Source organism: Oncorhynchus masou, chromosome 23 (genome assembly GCF_036934945.1).
Source record: "Oncorhynchus masou masou isolate Uvic2021 chromosome 23, UVic_Omas_1.1, whole genome shotgun sequence".
In the NCBI taxonomy this organism is placed as follows: Eukaryota; Metazoa; Chordata; class Actinopteri; order Salmoniformes; family Salmonidae; genus Oncorhynchus; species Oncorhynchus masou.
Genome location: NC_088234.1, coordinates 2,404,763 through 2,430,719, shown reverse-complemented (window position 1 = coordinate 2,430,719; position 25,957 = coordinate 2,404,763). Strand labels below are relative to the sequence as shown.

Genomic DNA, 25,957 nt, shown 5'->3' with positions numbered 1-25,957 from the left:
GTAGCTGTCCTAACAAGCTTGGTAGCTTTCCTAACAAGCTTGGTAGCTGTCCTAGCAAGCTTGGTAGCTGTCCTTGCAAGCTTGGTAGCTGTCCTAACAAGCTTGCTAGCTGTCCTAACAGGCTTGGTAGCCTTAACGCAGCATTCAGTCCTTATAAAGTAAAATATATCATTGTAATGTATTTTCGTCTTGGCTCACTCAGTTCCAGGTTGGACTTCATACTAAACATGACTCACTCAGTTCCAGGTTGGACTTCATACTAAACATGACTCACTCAGTTCCAGGTTGGACTTCATACTAAACATGACTCACTCAGTTCCAGGTTGGACTTCATACTAAACATGACTCACTCAGTTCCAGGTTGGACTTCAGACTAAACATGACTCACTCAGTTCCAGGTTGGACTTCATACTAAACATGACTCACTCAGTTCCAGGTTGGACTTCAGACTAAACATGACTCACTGAGTTCCAGGTTGGACTTCATACTAAACATGACTCACTCAGTTCCAGGTTGGACTTCAGACTGAACATGACTCACTGAGTTCCAGGTTGGACTTCAGACTAAACATGACTCACTGAGTTCCAGGTTGGACTCCATACTAAACATGACTCACTCAGTTCCAGGTTGGACTTCAGACTAAACATGACTCACTGAGTTCCAGGTTGGACTCCATACTAAACATGACTCACTCAGTTCCAGGTTGGACTTCAGACTAAACATGACTCACTGAGTTCCAGGTTGGACTACAGACTAAACATGACTCACTCAGTTCCAGGTTGGACTTCAGACTAAACATGACTCACTGAGTTCCAGGTTGGACTTCAGAATAAACATGACTCACTGAGTTCCAGGTTGTATGGTGTTTCAGGTTTCTGTTGGTTGTTTGCTGTAGACCATTTGCTGTAAATCTTGGAAATAAGAATCTTTGGTTGTAGGAATAATTCCAGGTAGTTTTGTCCAAAATCAGGTTGTAGATATGGAGTTTTCATTTGGAGTGAATGTTATATTATGGAGGGTATTATCCTATATATATCCTTGTGGAAAAATTTAAGTTTATTAAAGTAACTCTAATCTATCTTTTTGTAAAAACATCCTGAAAATGTGTGAGCTCACATGCAGCTGTGTCTCTTTGTCTCCATCTCTTTCTCTATCTCTCTGTCGCTCTCTCTCTCTCTCTCTCTCTCTCTCTCTCTCTCTCTCTCTCTCTCTCTCTCTCTCTCTCTCTCTCTCTCTCTCTCTCTCTCTCTCTCTCTCTCTCTCTGTATATATTCTCAAGAGGAAGTGTAGATGGGTGAGGAGAGGTGGGTGGCGGGATGGACAGGCTACAAGTCATTAGAGTTTAGATACAGTTAGTGATCGACACATGGAGATGGAACGAACCTGTTTTCAACTCTGTGAGTTGAATGTTATCTAAATGGTTTAATATATATATGTGGTTTAAAATCTTTATGGTTTTATATCTATATAGTTTAAAAATTATATAGTTTAATATCAATATAGTTTAATATCTATATAGTTTAATATCTGTATAGTTTAGTATCAATATAGTTTCATATCTATATGGTTTAAAATCTATGTAGTTTAATATCTATATAGTTTAATATCTATATAGTTTAATATCTGTATAGTTTAATATCTATATAGTTTAATATCTATATGGTTTAATATCTATATAGTTTAATATCTATATATTTTCATATCTGTATGGTTTAATACCTAAATAGTTTAATATCTATATAGTTTAATGTCTGTATGGTTTAATATCTATGTCGTTTAATATCTTTATGGTTTAATATCTATATGGTTTTGGAGAGTCTATCCTAAGGAAATATAATAATTTACCTTCAGACGAGTCCCTTGACACTTGTGGTGGTCGTAGAGTCTCCCCTTTCCATAGTGGGGTCATATTAGTTTGTAGCTGAGAGTCTCCCTTTCCATAGTGGGGTCATATTAGTTTGTAGCTGAGTCTCCTCTTTCCATCGTGGGGTCATATTAGTTTGTAGCTGAGTCTCCCCTTCCATCGTGGGGTCATATTAGTTTGTAGCTGAGTCTCCTCTTTCCATAGTGGGGTCATATTAGTTTGTAGCTGAGTCTCCCCCTTCCATCTTGGGGTCATATTAGTTTGTATCTGAGTCTCCTGTTTCCATAGTGGGGTCATATTAGTTTGTAGCTGAGTCTCCCCTTTCCATAGTGGGGTCATATTAGTTTGTAGCTGAGTCTCCTCTTTCCATAGTGGGGTCATATTAGTTTGTAGCTGAGTCTCCCCTTCCATCGTGGGGTCATGTTAGTTTGTAGCTGAGTCTCCTCTTTCCATAGTGGGGTCATATTAGTTTGTAGCTGAGTCTCCCCCTTCCATCGTGGGGTCATATTAGTTTGTAGCTGAGTCTCCTGTTTCCATAGTGGGGTCATATTAGTTTGTAGCTGAGTCTCCCCTTTCCATAGTGGGGTCATATTAGTTTGTAGCTGAGTCTCCCCCTTCCATAGTGGGGTCAAATTAGTTTGTAGCTGAGTCTCCCCCTTCCATAGTGGGGTCATATTAGTTTGTAGCTGAGTCTCCTGTTTCCATAGAGGGGTCATGTTAGTTTGTAGCTGAGAGTCTCCCCTTTCCATAGTGGGGTCATATTAGTTTGTAGCTGAGTCTCCTCTTTCCATCGTGGGGTCATATTAGTTTGTAGCTGAGTCTCCCCCTTCCATCGTGGGGTCATATTAGTTTGTAGCTGAGTCTCCTCTTTCCATAGTGGGGTCATATTAGTTTGTAGCTGAGTCTCCCCCTTCCATCGTGGGGTCATATTAGTTTGTAGCTGAGTCTCCTCTTTCCATAGTGGGGTCATATTAGTTTGTAGCTGAGTCTCCCCCTTCCATCGTGGGGTCATATTAGTTTGTAGCTGAGTCTCCTGTTTCCATAGTGGGGTCATATTAGTTTGTAGCTGAGTCTCCCCTTTCCATAGTGGGGTCATATTAGTTTGTAGCTGAGTCTCCTCTTTCCATAGTGGGGTCATATTAGTTTGTAGCTGAGTCTCCCCCTTCCATCGTGGGGTCATATTAGTTTGTAGCTGAGTCTCCTCTTTCCATAGTGGGGTCATATTAGTTTGTAGCTGAGTCTCCCCCTTCCATCGTGGGGTCATATTAGTTTGTAGCTGAGTCTCCTGTTTCCATAGTGGGGTCATATTAGTTTGTAGCTGAGTCTCCCCCTTCCATAGTGGGGTCAAATTAGTTTGTAGCTGAGTCTCCCCTTCCATAGTGGGGTCATATTAGTTTGTAGCTGAGTCTCCTGTTTCCATAGTGGGGTCATGTTAGTTTGTAGCTGAGAGTCTCCTCTTTCCATAGTGGGGTCATGTTAGTTTGTAGCTGAGAGTCTCCCCTTTCCATAGTGGGGTCATGTTAGTTTGTAGCTGAGTCTCCTGTTTCCATAGTGGGGTCATGTTAGTTTGTAGCTGAGAGTCTCCTCTTTCCATAGTGGGGTCATGTTAGTTTGTAGCTGAGAGTCTCCCCTTTCCATAGTGGGGTCATATTAGTTTGTAGCTGAGTCTCCCTCTTTCCATCGTGGGGTCATATTAGTTTGTAGCTGAGAGTCTCCTCTTTCCATAGTGGGGTCATGTTAGTTTGTAGCTGAGTCTCCTCTTTCCATAGTGGGGTCATATTAGTTTGTAGCTGAGTCTCCCCCTTCCTTAGTGGGGTCATATTAGTTTGTAGCTGAGTCTCCTATTTCCATAGTGGGGTCATATTAGTTTGTAGCTGAGTCTCCTGTTTCCATAGTGGGGTCATATTAGTTTGTAGCTGAGTCTCCCCCTTCCATAGTGGGGTCATGTTAGTTTGTAGCTGAGTCTCCCCCTTCCATAGTGGGGTCATGTTAGTTTGTAGCTGAGTCTCCTCTTTCCATCGTGGGGTCATATTAGTTTGTAGCTGAGTCTCCTCTTTCCATAGTGGGGTCATATTAGTTTGTAGCTGAGTCTCCTCTTTCCATCGTGGGGTCATATTAGTTTGTAGCTGAGTCTCCTCTTTCCATAGTGGGGTCATATTAGTTTGTAGCTGAGTCTCCCCCTTCCATAGTGGGGTCATGTTAGTTTGTAGCTGAGTCTCCTCTTTCCATCGTGGGGTCATATTAGTTTGTAGCTGAGTCTCCTCTTTCCATAGTGGGGTCATATTAGTTTGTAGCTGAGTCTCCCCTTCCATAGTGGGGTCATGTTAGTTTGTAGCTGAGTCTCCTCTTTCCATCGTGGGGTCATATTAGTTTGTAGCTGAGTCTCCTCTTTCCATAGTGGGGTCATATTAGTTTGTAGCTGAGTCTCCTCTTTCCATAGTGGGGTCATATTAGTTTGTAGCTGAGTCTCCCCCTTCCATAGTGGGGTCATGTTAGTTTGTAGCTGAGTCTCCTCTTTCCATCGTGGGGTCATATTAGTTTGTAGCTGAGTCTCCTCTTTCCATAGTGGGGTCATATTAGTTTGTAGCTGAGTCTCCTATTTCCATAGTGGGGTCATATTAGTTTGTAGCTGAGTCTCCTGTTTCCATAGTGGGGTCATATTAGTTTGTAGCTGAGTCTCCCCCTTCCATAGTGGGGTCATGTTAGTTTGTAGCTGAGTCTCCCCCTTCCATAGTGGGGTCATGTTAGTTTGTAGCTGAGTCTCCTCTTTCCATCATGGGGTCATATTAGTTTGTACCTGAGTCTCCTGTTTCCATAGTGGGGTCATATTAGTTTGTAGCTGAGTCTCCTCTTTCCATCGTGGGGTCATATTAGTTTGTAGCTGAGTCTCCCCCTTCCATCGTGGGGTCATATTAGTTTGTAGCTGAGAGTCTCCCCTTTCCATAGTGGGGTCATATTAGTTTGTAGCTGAGTCTCCTCTTTCCATCGTGGGGTCATATTAGTTTGTAGCTGAGTCTCCCCCTTCCATCGTGGGGTCATATTAGTTTGTAGCTGAGTCTCCTCTTTCCATAGTGGGGTCATATTAGTTTGTAGCTGAGTCTCCCCCTTCCATCGTGGGTTCATATTAGTTCGTAGCTGAGTCTCCTGTTTCCATAGTGGGGTCATATTAGTTTGTAGCTGAGTCTCCCCTTCCATAGTGGGGTCAAATTAGTTTGTAGCTGAGTCTCCCCTTCAATAGTGGGGTCATATTAGTTTGTAGCTGAGTCTCCTGTTTCCATAGTGGGGTCATGTTAGTTTGTAGCTGAGAGTCTCCTCTTTCCATAGTGGGGTCATGTTAGTTTGTAGCTGAGAGTCTCCCTTTCCATAGTGGGGTCATGTTAGTTTGTAGCTGAGTCTCCTGTTTCCATAGTGGGGTCATGTTAGTTTGTAGCTGAGAGTCTCCCCTTTCCATAGTGGGGTCATATTAGTTTGTAGCTGAGTCTCACTCTTTCCATCGTGGGGTCATATTAGTTTGTAGCTGAGTCTCCTCTTTCCATAGTGGGGTCATGTTAGTTTGTAGCTGAGTCTCCTCTTTCCATAGTGGGGTCATATTAGTTTGTAGCTGAGTCTCCCCTTCCATAGTGGGGTCATATTAGTTTGTAGCTGAGTCTCCTCTTTCCATCGTGGGGTCATATTAGTTTGTAGCTGAGTCTCCTCTTTCCATAGTGGGGTCATATTAGTTTGTAGCTGAGTCTCCCCCTTCCATAGTGGGGTCATGTTAGTTTGTAGCTGAGTCTCCTCTTTCCATCGTGGGGTCATATTAGTTTGTAGCTGAGTCTCCTCTTTCCATAGTGGGGTCATATTAGTTTGTAGCTGAGTCTCCCCCTTCCATAGTGGGGTCATGTTAGTTTGTAGCTGAGTCTCCTCTTTCCATCGTGGGGTCATATTAGTTTGTAGCTGAGTCTCCTCTTTCCATAGTGGGGTCATATTAGTTTGTAGCTGAGTCTCCTCTTTCCATAGTGGGGTCATATTAGTTTGTAGCTGAGTCTCCCCCTTCCATAGTGGGGTCATGTTAGTTTGTAGCTGAGTCTCCTCTTTCCATCGTGGGGTCATATTAGTTTGTAGCTGAGTCTCCTCTTTCCATAGTGGGGTCATATTAGTTTGTAGCTGAGTCTACTCTTTCCATAGTGGGGTCATATTAGTTTGTAGCTGAGTCTCCTCTTTCCATCGTGGGGTCATATTAGTTTGTAGCTGAGTCTCCTATTTCCATAGTGGGGTCATATTAGTTTGTAGCTGAGTCTCCTGTTTCCATAGTGGGGTCATATTAGTTTGTAGCTGAGTCTCCCCTTCCATAGTGGGGTCATGTTAGTTTGTAGCTGAGTCTCCCCTTCCATAGTGGGGTCATGTTAGTTTGTAGCTGAGTCTCCTCTTTCCATCGTGGGGTCATATTAGTTTGTACCTGAGTCTCCTCTTTCCATAGTGGGGTCATATTAGTTTGTAGCTGAGTCTCCTCTTTCCATCGTGGGGTCATATTAGTTTGTAGCTGAGTCTCCCCCTTCCATCGTGGGGTCATATTAGTTTGTAGCTTAGAGTCTCCCCTTTCCATAGTGGGGTCATATTAGTTTGTAGCTGAGAGTCTCCTCTTTCCATCGTGGGGTCATATTAGTTTGTAGCTGAGTCTCCCCTTCCATCGTGGGGTCATATTAGTTTGTAGCTGAGAGTCTCCTCTTTCCATCGTGGGGTCATATTAGTTTGTAGCTGAGTCTCCCCTTCCATCGTGGGGTCATATTAGTTTGTAGCTGAGTCTCCTCTTTCCATAGTGGGGTCATATTAGTTTGTAGCTGAGTCTCCCCCTTCCATCGTGGGGTCATATTAGTTCGTAGCTGAGTCTCCTCTTTCCATAGTGGGGTCATATTAGTTTGTAGCTGAGTCTCCCCCTTCCATCGTGGGGTCATATTAGTTTGTAGCTGAGTCTCCTGTTTCCATAGTGGGGTCATATTAGTTTGTAGCTGAGTCTCCCCTTTCCATAGTGGGGTCATATTAGTTTGTAGCTGAGTCTCCTCTTTCCATAGTGGGGTCATATTAGTTTGTAGCTGAGTCTCCTCTTTCCATAGTGGGGTCATATTAGTTTGTAGCTGAGTCTCCCCCTTCCATAGTGGGGTCATGTTAGTTTGTAGCTGAGTCTCCTCTTTCCATCGTGGGGTCATATTAGTTTGTAGCTGAGTCTCCTCTTTCCATAGTGGGGTCATATTAGTTTGTAGCTGAGTCTCCTCTTTCCATAGTGGGGTCATATTAGTTTGTAGCTGAGTCTCCTCTTTCCATCGTGGGGTCATATTAGTTTGTAGCTGAGTCTCCTATTTCCATAGTGGGGTCATATTAGTTTGTAGCTGAGTCTCCTGTTTCCATAGTGGGGTCATATTAGTTTGTAGCTGAGTCTCCCCCTTCCATAGTGGGGTCATGTTAGTTTGTAGCTGAGTCTCCCCTTCCATACCTTAAGGGAACATTTCGACAATCACCGTATAGTTAGTGAGAAAGTCCCTATTGGAACTGTACGGTCCCTTACTAGACGTCCGAAAACATTTTAGAAATTCGGGGACGGCGTCGGGCCGAGCGGTAGGGCCAGACCTACCGGGAAGTCATCAAATGAACTTTGTCGGACATTCGGTTTTCGTTTAATAAAATAAACAAATTTTAGCCCATTTTTGCGCAATGCCGAAATATCCCACAAGAGGGCATAAGCAATCATATTGCTATTGGACAAAACATCACGAATCACGACGTGCCATATCTCGGAAACCGAAAATATTTCGAAGCCGAAACTTGGTGAGCGTAGGTTTGGCATTATGGGAAGATGGCCCCGAACAAGATGGCGTCTAGGCCTCAACGGTTTTTGAGTTATGGCCATATTTCTGGGATTAAAGGTCCAAAATGAAAATAGAGAAAAGATTTTTTCACTTCACGTCAAAGTCAAGGAGCCTCCGGTGTCAATAAAAAAATCGGCCATTTATCTATCGTCATTTACGAGAAATCGTACGTTGACCAGATCGTGATGTTCAGATATAGGTGTTTTTTTTTTTTTTTCAACGGTTACAGATCCAGTTGCAGGGTGTTCATACGAGTATTTTTAAAATGTGCTGCGGAGCTCTGCGACATTTCTGTGATTTTCTATGATTTTCTGAAATAACACACACTCACTAAACCCTCCGTAAATAACTCAGTTCTTAACGTAAAGACTTAAAACTCAGGATTCTGTAAAGGCATACCCCAATGAGGATATGAGTTTATTTATAGCTTCCTGTGCCAACCGGAAGTGCCATAATTGGTGTCTCAGGGGCTGTTTGGAAGGGTTAAAAAATCAGATCTGTCCAAAACTTCATATGTGTGATTAGACAACCCCCATGAACTGTAAATCAGTCATTTTTCCCAACAGATGTCAAAGAAAAGCTCTCACACACACACACACAGCAAGGATGGAGTGACAAAGCGTGGTGTTTAAAGACACAGAGAGCAGGCAATGGCATAAACATAATCCCAAGGCAGGGCCGAGTCCAACGAGGTGCCCCGCTTGACCGTAGCTCACTCGGTCTGAGCGCAGCGACCATGAGAAAAATAGGCCCACAATGAAGCCTGCACCACAATGTCATTTGATTTTGGGTGACAGCGGCGGAACCGTTAGGTTTAGAAGGACAATTCAAACACAGGACTGTTCCTAAGGTCCTCCCGATCTGTGCAAGCCTAACCTTGACTGTGTGGCATTAACCTTTCACAGTTAAAAGAAGGTGTTTACAAAAAAACAGTGTGCATTGACTTCTCTCCCCATAGGAATACATTGCCTGCTCCCCTAAATACAACCTGGGGTCTTTATGGGTTATGAATGCTGTATGAACCTGTCTTCTATGACATTCCATCAGACCACTATGAGGTCTACCTGTGTCGATTCTAAGCTTCCTGGAGCAACCGGAAGTGGTTAAATTGACCCAAAAGGTATTTGGATGTACATCACCTCGAAAGGTGCCGAGGCCTCTGCATTATTCAACCCTGTGTAGATCAGTCAATTCTCAACTTAAAGACTTAAAACTCAGGATTCCCTAGGTTTCTATGTCAGTCAAGACATGTGTGTATTTATAGCTTCCTGTGCCAACCGGAAGTGCCATAATTGGTGACTCAGGGGCTGTTTGGAAGGGTTAAAAAAATCAGATCTGTCCAAAACTTCATCTGTGTGATTAGACAACCCCCATGAACTGTAAATCAGTCATTTTTCCCAACAGATGTCAAAGAAAAGCTCTCACACACACACACAGCAAGGATGGAGTGACAAAGCGTGGTGTTTAAAGACACAGAGAGCAGGCAATGGCATAAACATAATCCCAAGGCCGTGCCGAGTCCAACGAGGTGCCCCTCTTGACCGTAGCTCGCTCGGTCTGAGCGCAGCGACCATGAGAAAAATAGGCCCACAATGATGCCTGCACCACAATGTCATTGGATTTTGGGTGACAGCGGCGGAACCGTTAGGTTTAGAAGGACAATTCAAACACAGGACTGTTCCTAAGGTCCTCCCGATCTGTGCAAGCCTAACCTTGACTGTGTGGCATTAACCTTTCACAGTTAAAAGAAGGTGTTTACAAAAAAACAGTGTGCATTGACTTCTCTCCCCATAGGAATACATTGCCTGCTCCCCTAAATACAACCTGGAGTCTATATGGGTTATGAATGCTGTATGAACCTGTCTTCTATGACATTCCATCAGACCACTATGAGGTCTACCTGTGTCGATTCTAAGCTTCCTGGAGCAACCGGAAGTGGTTAGATTGACCCAAAAGGTATTTGGATGTACATCACCTCGAAAGGTGCCGAGGCCTCTGCATTATTCAACCCTGTGTAGATCAGTCAATTCTCAACTTAAAGACTTAAAACTCAGGATTCCCTAGGTTTCTATGTCAGTCAAGACATGTGTGTATTTATAGCTTCCTGTGCCAACCGGAAGTGCCATAATTGGTGACTCAGGGGCTGTTTGGAAGGGTTAAAAAAATCAGATCTGTCCAAAACTTCATCTGTGTGATTAGACAACCCCCATGAACTGTAAATCAGTCATTTTTCCCAACAGATGTCAAAGAAAAGCTCTCACACACACACACAGCAAGGATGGAGTGACAAAGCGTGGTGTTTAAAGACACAGAGAGCAGGCAATGGCATAAACATAATCCCAAGGCCGTGCCGAGTCCAATGAGGTGCCCCGCTTGACCGTAGCTCGCTCGGTCTGAGCGCAGCGACCATGAGAAAAATAGGCCCACAATGAAGCCTGCACCACAATGTTATTTGATTTTGGGTGACAGCGGCGGAACCGTTAGGTTTAGAAGGACAATTCAAACACAGGACTGTTCCTAAGGTCCTCCCGATCTGTGCAAGCCTAACCTTGACTGTGTGGCATTAACCTTTCACAGTTAAAAGAAGGTGTTTACAAAAAAACAGTGTGCATTGACTTCTCTCCCCATAGGAATACATTGCCTTCTCCCCTAAATACAACCTGGGGTCTTTATGGGTTATGAATGCTGTATGAACCTGTCTTCTATGACATTCCATCAGACCACTATGAGGTCTACCTGTGTCGATTCTAAGCTTCCTGGAGCAACCGGAAGTGGTTAAATTGACCCAAAAGGTATTTGGATGTACATCACCTCGAAAGGTGCCAAGGCCTCTGCATTATTCAACCCTGTGTAGATCAGTCAATTCTCAACTTAAAGACTTAAAACTCAGGATTCCCTAGGTTTCTATGTCAGTCAAGACATGTGTGTATTTATAGCTTCCTGTGCCAACCGGAAGTGCCATAATTGGTGACTCAGGGGCTGTTTGGAAGGGTTAAAAAAATCAGATCTGTCCAAAACTTCATATGTGTGATTAGACAACCCCCATGAACTGTAAATCAGTCATTTTTCCCATAAAAATTCAAAGGAAAAATAAATCACACAGATACACAACTTGGATGGAGGGACGTATTGGGGTGTGTAGAGACTGACAGTGCCTCCAATAGTTAGCTTTGTTCGAGCTAAAAAAGAACCGTCAGACCTAGAGTTCCGAAACTTTAGAATCCTGTTCTAGACCTCAGGTAGATAGTGCGTGGTGAGTTACGGCGCTCTAGGATGTTCTCGGACCGAGAAACAGCGTCGAACATTTGCAATGACTTCAATTCATTTTGACCATTACGAAAATGGCGACATTTAGAAATGTCCCAGAGACACAAGACTAGGTGCATTGTGACCGTCTCGGCCCATAGAGACAGAACCCAACATCTCGGTCCGATAGCTCATTCAAGGACCCCGTAGCAAGGCATTGAAAAAAGTGGATTTTCAGCACCAATTAGGCTTTTACTCGGACACCAAATGACCTATCAGGCCGAAACTCGGGATTCGGGGTCGCCTCACATAGGACTACACATAATGTCCGAACTGGCCCCGCAGCTAGAAAGTAACTATGTGTTTTATGGTTTTTTAATGTTTTGTACCGAAGGCCTTGTGAATTTTGGGCCAGCTCTGAAGTATGTTATACTTGGCTCCTAAATGAGTTGGGAAAAGTGGGTTTGGTGTCAGTTTGTATCAGTTTGGTGTCAGAATGATATCAAATTGACTGATGGACGGTGACTTGCAGGTGACTCTTGTCCATTAGCAATATGTTTAAGCGGTGAGGTACCATCACCAAAAGCGACATTCTGAAATCAACCCAAACGAGCGATGGAGAGGTACCAGTATCACTGCCCAGCCATCCCTATGTCATCGGGCCAGTCAATTTGGCATTCCTGCATGATTTTTATGGCATGACAAATTGGTGATGGTGACTGCCCAGTTAACCATATGGCAAATGCACAGTGACTTTGCAAAAGTGAGAAAACATGACCAAATGGACATTCTGAAATCAACCCTAACGAGTGATGGAGAGGTACCAGAATCACTGCCAAGCCATCCCGAGTTCATCGGGCCAGTCAATTTGGCATTCCTGCAAAAATTTTCAGTGACTTTGCAAAAGTAAGGAACATTTGCAATATGTTTTAACAGTGAGGTACCATCACCAAAAGCGACATTCTGAAATCAACCCAAACGAGCCATGGAGAGGTACCAGTATCACTGCCCAGACATCCCTATGTCATCGGGCCAGTCAATTTGGCATTCCTGCATGATTTTTATGGCATGACAAATTGGTGATGGTGACTGCCCAGTTAACCATATGGCAAATGCACAGTGACTTTGCAAAAGTGAGAAAACATGACCAAATGGACATTCTGAAATCAACACAAACAATGGCATGACCATAGTGTCCAGACTGTGCCGAGTCCAACGAGGTGCCCCGCTTGACCGTAGCTCGCTCGGTCTGAGCGCGGCGACCATGAGAAAAATAGGCCCAATATGAAGCCTTCACCAGTACGTCATTTGATTTTGGGTGACAGCGGCGGAACCGTTAGGTTTAGAAAGACAATTCAACCACAGGACTGTTCCTAAGGTCCTCCTGATCTGTCCAAGCCTATCCTTGACCGTGTGACATTAACCCTTCACAGTCAAAAGAAGGTGTTTACATAAAAACAGTGTTCATTGACTTCTCTCCCCATAGGAATATATTGGCTGCTCCACTAAATACAACCTGGAGTCTATATGGGTTATGAATGTTGTATGAACCTGTCTTTGGTACCAGTCCATCAGACCACTATAAGGTCTACCTGTGTCGATTCTAAGCTTCCTGGACCAACCGGAAGTGGTTCAAATCGCCCTAAAAGTGTATACCCATACACTGCCTGCAATTTGATGGACATAGTGCATTGAACCCTGTGTAAATCAGTCAGTTTTCATGGTAAAGACTTAAAACTCAGGATTCTCTAATGGAATAGCCCAATGAGGATGTATGTTGAGTTACAGCTTCCTGTGCCAACCGGAAGTGCCATAATTGGTGTCTCATGGGCTGTTTGGAGGGGTTAAAAATATCAGATCTGTCCAAAACTTCATCTGTGTGATTAGACAACCCCCATGAACTGTAAATCAGTCATTTTTCCCAACAGATGTCAAAGAAAAGCTCTCACACACACACACAGCAAGGATGGAGTGACAAAGCGTGGTGTTTAAAGACACAGAGAGCAGGCAATGGCATAAACATAATCCCAAGGCCGTGCCGAGTCCAACGAGGTGCCCCTCTTGACCGTAGCTCGCTCGGTCTGAGCGCAGCGACCATGAGAAAAATAGGCCCACAATGATGCCTGCACCACAATGTCATTGGATTTTGGGTGACAGCGGCGGAACCGTTAGGTTTAGAAGGACAATTCAAACACAGGACTGTTCCTAAGGTCCTCCCGATCTGTGCAAGCCTAACCTTGACTGTGTGGCATTAACCTTTCACAGTTAAAAGAAGGTGTTTACATAAAAACAGTGTGCATTGACTTCTCTCCCCATAGGAATACATTGCCTGCTCCCTAAATACAACCTGGGGTCTTTATGGGTTATGAATGCTGTATGAACCTGTCTTCTATGACATTCCATCAGACCACTATGAGGTCTACCTGTGTCGATTCTAAGCTTGCTGGAGCAACCGGAAGTGGTTAAATTGACCCAAAAGGTATTTGGATGTACATCACCTCGAAAGGTGCCGAGGCCTCTGCATTATTCAACCCTGTGTAGATCAGTCAATTCTCAACTTAAAGACTTAAAACTCAGGATTCCCTAGGTTTCTATGTCAGTCAAGACATGTGTGTATTTATAGCTTCCTGTGCCAACCGGAAGTGCCATAATTGGTGTCTCAGGGGCTGTTTGGAAGGGTTAAAAAAATCAGATCTTTCCAAAACTTCATATATATGATTAGGCAACCCCCATGAACTGTAAATCAGTCATTTTTCCCAACAGATGTCAAAGAAAAGCTCTCACACACACACACAGCAAGGATGGAGTGACAAAGCGTGGTGTTTAAAGACACAGAGAGCAGGCAATGGCATAAACATAATCCCAAGGCCGTGCCGAGTCCAACGAGGTGCCCCTCTTGACCGTAGCTCGCTCGGTCTGAGCGCAGCGACCATGAGAAAAATAGGCCCACAATGATGCCTGCACCACAATGTCATTGGATTTTGGGTGACAGCGGCGGAACCGTTAGGTTTAGAAGGACAATTCAAACACAGGACTGTTCCTAAGGTCCTCCCGATCTGTGCAAGCCTAACCTTGACTGTGTGGCATTAACCTTTCACAGTTAAAAGAAGGTGTTTACAAAAAACAGTGTGCATTGACTTCTCTCCCCATAGGAATACATTGCCTGCTCCCCTAAATACAACCTGGAGTCTATATGGGTTATGAATGCTGTATGAACCTGTCTTCTATGACATTCCATCAGACCACTATGAGGTCTACCTGTGTCGATTCTAAGCTTCCTGGAGCAACCGGAAGTGGTTAGATTGACCCAAAAGGTATTTGGATGTACATCACCTCGAAAGGTGCCGAGGCCTCTGCATTATTCAACCCTGTGTAGATCAGTCAATTTTCAACTTAAAGACTTAAAACTCAGGATTCCCTAGGTTTCTATGTCAGTCAAGACATGTGTGTATTTATAGCTTCCTGTGCCAACCGGAAGTGCCATAATTGGTGACTCAGGGGCTGTTTGGAAGGGTTAAAAAAATCAGATCTGTCCAAAACTTCATATGTGTGATTAGACAACCCCCATGAACTGTAAATCAGTCATTTTTCCCAACAGATGTCAAAGAAAAGCTCTCACACACACACACAGCAAGGATGGAGTGACAAAGCGTGGTGTTTAAAGACACAGAGAGCAGGCAATGGCATAAACATAATCCCAAGGCCGTGCCGAGTCCAACGAGGTGCCCCGCTTGACCGTAGCTCGCTCGGTCTGAGCGCAGCGACCATGAGAAAAATAGGCCCACAATGATGCCTGCACCACAATGTCATTGGATTTTGGGTGACAGCGGCGGAACCGTTAGGTTTAGAAGGACAATTCAAACACAGGACTGTTCCTAAGGTCCTCCCGATCTGTGCAAGCCTAACCTTGACTGTGTGGCATTAACCTTTCACAGTTAAAAGAAGGTGTTTACAAAAAAACAGTGTGCATTGACTTCTCTCCCCATAGGAATACATTGCCTGCTCCCCTAAATACAACCTGGGGTCTTTATGGGTTATGAATGCTGTATGAACCTGTCTTCTATGACATTCCATCAGACCACTATGAGGTCTACCTGTGTCGATTCTAAGCTTCCTGGAGCAACCGGAAGTGGTTAAATTGACCCAAAAGGTATTTGGATGTACATCACCTCGAAAGGTGCCGAGGCCTCTGCATTATTCAACCCTGTGTAGATCAGTCAATTCTCAACTTAAAGACTTAAAACTCAGGATTCCCTAGGTTTCTATGTCAGTCAAGACATGTGTGTATTTATAGCTTCCTGTGCCAACCGGAAGTGCCATAATTGGTGACTCAGGGGCTGTTTGGAAGGGTTAAAAAATCAGATCTGTCCAAAACTTCATATGTGTGATTAGACAACCCCCATGAACTGTAAATCAGTCATTTTTCCCATAAAAATTCAAAGGAAAAATAAATCACACAGATACACAACTTGGATGGAGGGACGTATTGGGGTGTGTAGAGACTGACAGTGCCTCCAATAGTTAGCTTTGTTCGAGCTAAAAGAACCGTCAGACCTAGAGTTCGAAACTTTAGAATCCTGTTCTAGACCTCAGGTAGATAGTGCGTGGTGAGTTACGGCGCTCTAGAATGTTCTCGGACCGAGAAACAGCGTCGAACATTTGCAATGACTTCAATTCATTTTGACCATTACGAAAATGGCGACATTTAGAAATGTCCCAGAGACACAAGACTAGGTGCATTGTGACCGTCTTGGCCCATAGAGACAGAACCCAACATCTCGGTCCGATAGCTCATTCAAGGACCCCGTAGCAAGGCATTGAAAAAAGTGGATTTTCAGCACCAATTAGGCTTTTACTCGGACACCAAATGACCTATCGGGCCGAAACTCGGGATTCGGGGTCGCCTCACATAGGACTACACATAATGTCCGAACTGGCCCCGCAGCTAGAAAGTAACTATGTGTTTTATGGTTTTTTAATGTTTTGTACCGAAGGCCTTGTGAATTTTGGGCCAGCTCTGAAGTATGTTATACTTGGCTCCTAAATGAGTTGGGAAAAGTGGGTTTGGTGTCAGTTTGTATCAGTTTGGTGTCAGAATGATATCAAATTGACTGATGGACGGTGACTTGCAGGTGACTCTTGTCCATTAGCAATATGTTTAAGTGGTGAGGTACCATCACCAAAAGCGACATTCTGAAATCAACCCAAACGAGCGATGGAGAGGTACCAGTATCACTGCCCAGCCATCCCGAGGTCATCGGGCCAGTCAATTTGGCATTCCTGCAAAATTTTCAGTGACTTTGCAAAAGTAAGGAACATTTGCAATATGTTTTAACAGTGAGGTACCATCACCAAAAGCGACATTCTGAAATCAACCCAAACGAGCCATGGAGAGGTACCAGTATCACTGCCCAGCCATCCCGAGGTCATCGGGCCAGTCAATTTGGCATTCCTGCAAAAATTTTCAGTGACTTTGCAAAAGTAAGGAACATTTGCAATATGTTTTAACAGTGAGGTACCATCACCAAAAGCGACATTCTGAAATCAACCCAAACGAGCCATGGAGAGGTACCAGTATCACTGCCCAGACATCCCTATGTCATCGGGCCAGTCAATTTGGCATTCCTGCATGATTTTTATGGCATGACAAATTGGTGATGGTGACTGCCCAGTTAACCATATGGCAAATGCACAGTGACTTTGCAAAAGTGAGAAAACATGACCAAATGGACATGATGAAATCAACACAAACAATGGCATGACCATAGTGTCCAGACTGTGCCGAGTCCAACGAGGTGTCCCGCTTGACCGTAGCTCGCTCGGTCTGAGCGCGGCGACCATGAGAAAAATAGGCCCAATATGAAGCCTTCACCAGTACGTCATTTGATTTTGGGTGACAGCGGCGGAACCGTTAGGTTTAGAAAGACAATTCAACCACAGGACTGTTCCTAAGGTCCTCCTGATCTGTCCAAGCCTATCCTTGACCGTGTGACATTAACCCTTCACAGTCAAAAGAAGGTGTTTACATAAAAACAGTGTTCATTGACTTCTCTCCCCATAGGAATATATTGGCTGCTCCACTAAATACAACCTGGAGTCTATATGGGTTATGAATGTTGTATGAACCTGTCTTTGGTACCAGTCCATCAGACCACTATAAGGTCTACCTGTGTTGATTCTAAGCTTCCTGGACCAACCGGAAGTGGTCCAAATCGCCCTAAAAGTGTGTACCCATACACTGCCTGCAATTTGATGGACATAGTGCATTGAACCCTGTGTAAATCAGTCAGTTTTCATGGTAAAGACTTAAAACTCAGGATTCTCTAATGGAATACCCCAATGAGGATGTATGTTGAGTTACAGCTTCCTGTGCCAACCGGAAGTGCCATAATTGGTGTCTCATGGGCTGTTTGGAGGGGTTAAAAAAATCAGATCTTTCCAAAACTTCATATATATGATTAGGCAACCCCCATGAACTGTAAATCAGTCATTTGTCCCATAAAAATTCAAAGGAAAACTAAATCACACAGATACACAACATGGATGGAGGGACGTATCATTGGGGTGCGTAGAGACTGACAGTGCCTCCAATAGTTAGCTTTGAATGATATCAAATTGACTGATGGACAGTGACTTGCAGGTGACTCTTGTCCATTAGCAATATGTTTAAGCGGTGAGGTACCATCACCAAAAGCGACATTCTGAAATCAACCCAAAAGAGCCATGGAGAGGTACCAGTATCACTGCCCAGCCATCCCGAGGTCATCGGGCCAGTCAATTTGGCATTCCTGCATGATTTTTATGGCATGACAAATTGGTGATGGTGACTGCCCAGTTAACCATATGGCAAATGCACAGTGACTTTGAAAGAGTGAGAAAATCACCAAATGGACATTCTGAAATCAACCCAAACGAGCCATGGAGAGGTACCAGTATCACTGCCCAGCCATCCCGAGGTCATCGGGCCAGTCAATTTGGCATTCCTGCAAGAATTTTTAGTGACTTTGCAAAAGTAAGGAACATTTGCAATATGTTTAAGCGGTGAGGTACCATCACCAAAAGCGACATTCTGAAATCAACCCAAACGAGCGATGGAGAGGTACCAGAATAACTGCCAAGCCATCCCGAGTTCATCGGGCCAGTTAATTTGGCATTCCTGCACAAATTTTCAGTGACTTTGCAAAAGTAAGGAACATTTGCAATATGTTTTAACAGTGAGGTACCATCACCAAAAGCGACATTCTGAAATCAACCCAAACGAGCCATGGAGAGGTACCAGTATCACTGCCCAGCCATCCCGAGGTCATCGGGCCAGTCAATTTGGCATTCCTGCAAAAATTTTCAGTGACTTTGCAAAAGTAAGTAACATTTGCAATATGTTTTAACAGTGAGGTACCATCACCAAAAGCGACATTCTGAAATCAACCCAAACGAGCGATGGAGAGGTACCAGTATCACTGCCCAGACATCCCTATGTCATCGGGCCAGTCAATTTGGCATTCCTGCATGATTTTTATGGCATGACAAATTGGTGATGGTGACTGCCCAGTTAACCATATGGCAAATGCACAGTGACTTTGCAAAAGTGAGAAAACATGACCAAATGGACATTCTGAAATCAACCCTAACGAGTGATGGAGAGGTACCAGAATCACTGCCAAGCCATCCCGAGTTCATCGGGCCAGTCAATTTGGCATTCCTGCACAAATTTTCAGTGACTTTGCAAAAGTAAGGAACATTTGCAATATGTTTTAACAGTGAGGTACCATCACCAAAAGCGACATTCTGAAATCAACCCAAACGAGCGATGGAGAGGTACCAGAATCACTGCCAAGCCATCCCGACTTCATCGGGCCAGTCAATTTGGCATTCCTGCAAAAATTTTCAGTGACTTTGCAAAAGTAAGGAACATTTGCAATATGTTTTAACAGTGAGGTACCATCACCAAAAGCGACATTCTGAAATCAACCCAAACGAGCCATGGAGAGGTACCAGTATCACTGCCCAGACATCCCTATGTCATCGGGCCAGTCAATTTGGCATTCCTGCATGATTTTTATAGCATGACAAATTGGTGATGGTGACTGCCCAGTTAACCATATGGCAAATGCACAGTGACTTTGAAAGAGTGAGAAAAATCACCAAATGGACATTCTGAAATCAGCCCAAACGAGCGATGGAGAGGTACCAGTATCACTGCCCAGCCATCCCGAGGTCATCGGGCCAGTCAATTTGGCATTCCTGCAATAATTTTTTGTGACTTTGCAAAAGTAAGGAACATTTGCAATATGTTTAAGCGTGAGGTACCATCACCAAAAGCGACATTCTGAAATCAACCCAAACGAGCCATGGAGAGGTACCAGTATCACTGCCCAGCCATCCCGAGGTCATCGGGCCAGTCAATTTGGCATTCCTGCAAAAATTTTCAGTGACTTTGCAAAAGTAAGGAACATTTGCAATATGTTTTAACAGTGAGGTACCATCACCAAAAGCGACATTCTGAAATCAACCCAAACGAGCGATGGAGAGGTACCAGAATCACTGCCAAGCCATCCCGACTTCATCGGGCCAGTCAATTTGGCATTCCTGCAAAAATTTTCAGTGACTTTGCAAAAGTAAGGAACATTTGCAATATGTTTTAACAGTGAGGTACCATCACCAAAAGCGACATTCTGAAATCAACCCAAACGAGCCATGGAGAGGTACCAGTATCACTGCCCAGACATCCCTATGTCATCGGGCCAGTCAATTTGGCATTCCTGCATGATTTTTATAGCATGACAAATTGGTGATGGTGACTGCCCAGTTAACCATATGGCAAATGCACAGTGACTTTGAAAGAGTGAGAAAAATCACCAAATGGACATTCTGAAATCAGCCCAAACGAGCGATGGAGAGGTACCAGTATCACTGCCCAGCCATCCCGAGGTCATCGGGCCAGTCAATTTGGCATTCCTGCAAGAATTTTTTGTGACTTTGCAAAAGTAAGGAACATTTGCAATATGTTTAAGCGGTGAGGTACCATCACCAAAAGCGACATTCTGAAATCAGCCCAAACGAGCCATGAAGAGGTACCAGTATCACTGCCCAGCCATCCCGAGGTCATCGGGCCAGTCAATTTGGCATTCCTGCATGATTTTTATAGCATGACAAATTGGTGATGGTGACTGCCCAGTTAACCATATGGCAAATGCACAGTGACTTTGAAAGAGTGAGAAAAATCACCAAATGGACATTCTGAAATCAGCCCAAACGAGCGATGGAGAGGTACCAGTATCACTGCCCAGCCATCCCGAGTTCATCGGGCCAGTCAATTTGGCATTCCTGCACAAATTTTCAGTGACTTTGCAAAAGTAAGGAACATTTGCAATATGTTTTAACAGTGAGGTACCATCACCAAAAGCGACATTCTGAAATCAACCCAAACGAGCGATGGAGAGGTACCAGTATCACTGCCCAGACATCCCTATGTCATCGGGCCAGTCAATTTGGCATTCCTGCATGATTTTTATGGCATGACAAATTGGTGATGGTGACTGCCCAGTTAACCATATGGCAAATGCACAGTGACTTTGCAAAAGTGAGAAAACATGACCAAATGGACATTCTGAAATCAACCCTAACGAGTGATGGAGAGGTACCAGAATCACTGCCCAGCCATCCCGAGGTCATCGGGCCAGTCAATTTGGCATTCCTGCATGATTTTTATGGCATGACAAATTGGTGATGGTGACTGCCCAGTTAACCATATGGCAAATGCACAGTGACTTTGCAAAAGTGAGAAAACATAAACAAATGGACATGATGAAATCAACACCACGAGTGATCGAAAGGAACAACAATCACTGCCCGGCCATCCCGAGTTCATCAGGCCAGTCAATTTTGCATTTCTGAAGGATTTTTGAGCATGTCAAATTTCTTATGACATTTGGCCCCCACAAAACATATGCCTTATGCACAAGCAAAAAAACAAAAAACATTATGATAATAAAATATGACTAAAGTATGTTGATACAGTTCTTATACTTGTGTAACTGACACAAAATTCGAAAATTTTTCGAAAAACGGTCCAGAAAGCACTTTTTTAGGGGTGTGTGAAGTTTTTTATGAAATTTAATAATTTTTGACTTTTGACTTCTGACTTCCTATGAAATCATATTGCAGATGGACAAAACACATGCAATATGCGCAAGTAAAAAAAAAAAAAAAAAAAATTATGATAATAAAATATGACTAAAGTATGTTGATACAGTTCTTATACGTGTGTAACTGACACAAAATGCGAAAAAATTTCGAAAAACGGTCCAGAAAGCACTTTTTTAGGGGTGTGTGAAGTTTTTTATGAAATTTAAGAATTTTTGACTTTTGACTTCTGACTTCCTATGAAATCATATTGCAAATGGACAAAACATATGCAATATGCGCAAGTAAAAAAATTTAAAAATTATGTTAATAAAATTGGACAAAAGTATTTTCATACAGTTCTTATACATGTGTAATTGTCAAAAAAGCGAAAGAATTTCGAAAAACGGTCCAGAAAGCACTTTTTAAGGGGTGATACGTTTTTTTCAAAAAATTCGTTTTTTCAAAATTTGGCTTTTGGATGTTGACTTGGAGTCCAATACCAATATGAAAAACCATGGTGGAGTGCAATCGCCACCTGTTGGATTTTTGAAGTGTTACAACTGGCAATACCCATATGGCAATAGCAGTAAACTTTGCATGAATCAACGCCGCTTTGGGTGGTATTGGCCAATGTGTGCATGGTTTGGCCTATGCCAATAACTTGCCATTCATTTTTGTCCACTACGGGGGTGAAATCCCTTACATAGTGGGGTCATGTTAGTTTGTAGCTGAGTCTCCTCTTTCCATCGTGGGGTCATATTAGTTTGTACCTGAGTCTCCTCTTTCCATAGTGGGGTCATATTAGTTTGTAGCTGAGTCTCCTCTTTCCATCGTGGGGTCATATTAGTTTGTAGCTGAGTCTCCCCTTCCATCGTGGGGTCATATTAGTTTGTAGCTGAGAGTCTCCCCTTTCCATAGTGGGGTCATATTAGTTTGTAGCTGAGAGTCTCCTCTTTCCATCGTGGGGTCATATTAGTTTGTAGCTGAGTCTCCCCCTTCCATCGTGGGGTCATATTAGTTTGTAGCTGAGTCTCCTCTTTCCATCGTGGGGTCATATTAGTTTGTAGCTGAGTCTCCCCTTCCATCGTGGGGTCATATTAGTTTGTAGCTGAGTCTCGTCTTTCCATAGTGGGGTCATATTAGTTTGTAGCTGAGTCTCCCCTTCCATCGTGGGGTCATATTAGTTCGTAGCTGAGTCTCCTCTTTCCATAGTGGGGTCATATTAGTTTGTAGCTGAGTCTCCCCTTCCATCGTGGGGTCATATTAGTTTGTAGCTGAGTCTCCTGTTTCCATAGTGGGGTCATATTAGTTTGTAGCTGAGTCTCCCCTTTCCATCGTGGGGTCATATTAGTTTGTAGCTGAGTCTCCTCTTTCCATAGTGGGGTCATATTAGTTTGTAGCTGAGTCTCCCCTTCCATCGTGGGGTCATATTAGTTTGTAGCTGAGTCTCCTCTTTCCATAGTGGGGTCATATTAGTTTGTAGCTGAGTCTCCCCCTTCCATCGTGGGGTCATATTAGTTTGTAGCTGAGTCTCCTGTTTCCATAGTGGGGTCATATTAGTTTGTAGCTGAGTCTCCCCTTTCCATAGTGGGGTCATATTAGTTTGTAGCTGAGTCTCCCCCTTCCATAGTGGGGTCAAATTAGTTTGTAGCTGAGTCTCCCCTTCCATAGTGGGGTCATATTAGTTTGTAGCTGAGTCTCCTGTTTCCATAGTGGGGTCATGTTAGTTTGTAGCTGAGAGTCTCCTATTTCCATAGTGGGGTCATGTTAGTTTGTAGCTGAGAGTCTCCCCTTTCCATAGTGGGGTCATGTTAGTTTGTAGCTGAGTCTCCTGTTTCCATAGTGGGGTCATGTTAGTTTGTAGCTGAGAGTCTCCTCTTTCCATAGTGTGGTCATGTTAGTTTGTAGCTGAGAGTCTCCCCTTTCCATAGTGGGGTCATGTTAGTTTGTAGCTGAGTCTCCTGTTTCCATAGTGGGGTCATGTTAGTTTGTAGCTGAGAGTCTCCTCTTTCCATAGTGTGGTCATGTTAGTTTGTAGCTGAGAGTCTCCCCTTTCCATAGTGGGGTCATATTAGTTTGTAGCTGAGTCTCCCTCTTTCCATCGTGGGGTCATATTAGTTTGTAGCTGAGAGTCTCCTCTTTCCATAGTGGGGTCATGTTAGTTTGTAGCTGAGTCTAATCTTTCCATAGTGGGGTCATATTAGTTTGTAGCTGAGTCTCCCCTTCCATAGTGGGGTCATATTAGTTTGTAGCTGAGTCTCCTATTTCCATAGTGGGGTCATATTAGTTTGTAGCTGAGTCTCCTGTTTCCATAGTGGGGTCATATTAGTTTGTAGCTGAGTCTCCCCTTCCATAGTGGGGACATGTTAGTTTGTAGCTGAGTCTCCCCTTCCATAGTGGGGTCATGTTAGTTTGTAGCTGAGTCTCCTCTTTCCATCGTGGGGTCATATTAGTTTGTAGCTGAGAGTCTCCTCTTTCCATAGTGGGGTCATATTAGTTTGTAGCTGAGTCTCCTCTTTCCATAGTGGGGTCATATTAGTTTGTAGCTGAGTCTCCTCTTTCCATCGTGGGGTCATATTAGTTTGAAGCTGAGTCTCCTCTTTCCATAGTGGGGTCATATTAGTTTGTAGCTGAGTCTCCCCTTCCATAGTGGGGTCATGTTAGTTTGTAGCTGAGTCTCCTCTTTCCATCGTGGGGTCATATTAGTTTGTAGCTGAGTCTCCTCTTTCCATAGTGGGGTCATATTAGTTGGTAGCTGAGTCTCCCCCTTCCTTAGTGGGGTCATGTTAGTTTGTAGCTGAGTCTCCTCTTTCCATCGTGGGGTCATATTAGTTTGTAGCTGAGTCTCCTCTTTCCATAGTGGGGTCATATTAGTTTGTAGCTGAGTCTCCTCTTTCCATAGTGGGGTCATATTAGTTTGTAGCTGAGTCTCCTCTTTCCATCGTGGGGTCATATTAGTTTGTAGCTGAGTCTCCTATTTCCATAGTGGGGTCATATTAGTTTGTAGCTGAGTCTCCTGTTTCCATAGTGGGGTCATATTAGTTTGTAGCTGAGTCTCCCCTTCCATAGTGGGGTCATGTTAGTTTGTAGCTGAGTCTCCCCTTCCATAGTGGGGTCATGTTAGTTTGTAGCTGAGTCTCCTCTTTCCATCGTGGGGTCATATTAGTTTGTACCTGAGTCTCCTGTTTCCATAGTGGGGTCATATTAGTTTGTAGCTGAGTCTCCTCTTTCCATAGTGGGGTCATATTAGTTTGTAGCTGAGTCTCCTCTTTCCATCGTGGGGTCATATTAGTTTGTAGCTGAGTCTCCTATTTCCATAGTGGGGTCATATTAGTTTGTAGCTGAGTCTCCTATTTCCATAGTGGGGTCATATTAGTTTGTAGCTGAGTCTCCTGTTTCCATAGTGGGGTCATATTAGTTTGTAGCTGAGTCTCCTCTTTCCATCGTGGGGTCATATTAGTTTGTAGCTGAGTCTTCCCCTTCCATCGTGGGGTCATATTAGTTTGTAGCTGAGTCTCCTGTTTCCATAGTGGGGTCATATTAGTTTGTAGCTGAGTCTCCCTTTCCATAGTGGGGTCATATTAGTTTGTAGCTGAGTCTCCTCTTTCCATAGTGGGGTCATATTAGTTTGTAGCTGAGTCTCCCCTTCCATCGTGGGGTCATATTAGTTCGTAGCTGAGTCTCCTCTTTCCATAGTGGGGTTATATTAGTTTGTAGCTGAGTCTCCCCTTCCATCGTGGGGTCATATTAGTTTGTAGCTGAGTCTCCCCTTTCCATAGTGGGGTCATATTAGTTTGTAGCTGAGTCTCCCCTTTCCATAGTGGGGTCATATTAGTTTGTAGCTGAGTCTCCTCTTTCCATAGTGGGGTCATATTAGTTCGTAGCTGAGTCTCCCCTTCCATCGTGGGGTCATATTAGTTTGTAGCTGAGTCTCCTCTTTCCATAGTGGGGTCATATTAGTTTGTAGCTGAGTCTCCCCTTCCATCGTGGGGTCATATTAGTTTGTAGCTGAGTCTCCTGTTTCCATAGTGGGGTCATATTAGTTTGTAGCTGAGTCTCCCCTTTCCATAGTGGGGTCATATTAGTTTGTAGCTGAGTCTCCCCCTTCCATAGTGGGGTCAAATTAGTTTGTAGCTGAGTCTCCCCCTTCCATAGTGGGGTCATATTATTTTGTAGCTGAGTCTCCTGTTTCCATAGTGGGGTCATGTTAGTTTGTAGCTGAGAGTCTCCTCTTTCCATAGTGGGGTCATGTTAGTTTGTAGCTGAGAGTCTCCCCTTTCCATAGTGGGGTCATGTTAGTTTGTAGCTGAGTCTCCTGTTTCCATAGTGGGGTCATGTTAGTTTGTAGCTGAGAGTCTCCCTTTCCATAGTGGGGTCATATTAGTTTGTAGCTGAGTCTCCTATTTCCATAGTGGGGTCATATTAGTTTGTAGCTGAGTCTCCTGTTTCCATAGTGGGGTCATATTAGTTTGTAGCTGAGTCTCCCCTTCCATAGTGGGGTCATGTTAGTTTGTAGCTGAGTCTCCCCTTCCATAGTGGGGTCATGTTAGTTTGTAGCTGAGTCTCCTCTTTCCATCGTGGGGTCATATTAGTTTGTACCTGAGTCTCCTGTTTCCATAGTGGGGTCATATTAGTTTGTAGCTGAGTCTCCTCTTTCCATCGTGGGGTCATATTAGTTTGTAGCTGAGTCTCCCCCTTCCATCGTGGGGTCATATTAGTTTGTAGCTGAGTCTCCTCTTTCAATAGTAGGGTCATATTAGTTTGTAGCTGAGTCTCCTCTTTCCATCGTGGGGTCATATTAGTTTGTAGCTGAGTCTCCTCTTTCCATCGTGGGGTCATATTAGTTTGTAGCTGAGTCTCCTCTTTCCATAGTGGGGTC

General features: G+C 43.8%; 1 long non-coding RNA gene across 1 annotated transcript in view; it reads left to right on the top strand.

The window, feature by feature from the left end:
* The first annotated feature begins 1,313 nt into the window (after positions 1–1,313).
* The window catches only part of LOC135509869 (uncharacterized), a 42,594-nt gene continuing 17,950 nt past the window's right edge, over positions 1,314–25,957 (top strand). Inside the window, exon 1 of the long non-coding RNA XR_010450999.1 lies at positions 1,314–1,397. This is a non-coding gene — a long non-coding RNA (uncharacterized LOC135509869). The remainder of the gene's footprint in view (positions 1,398–25,957) is intronic.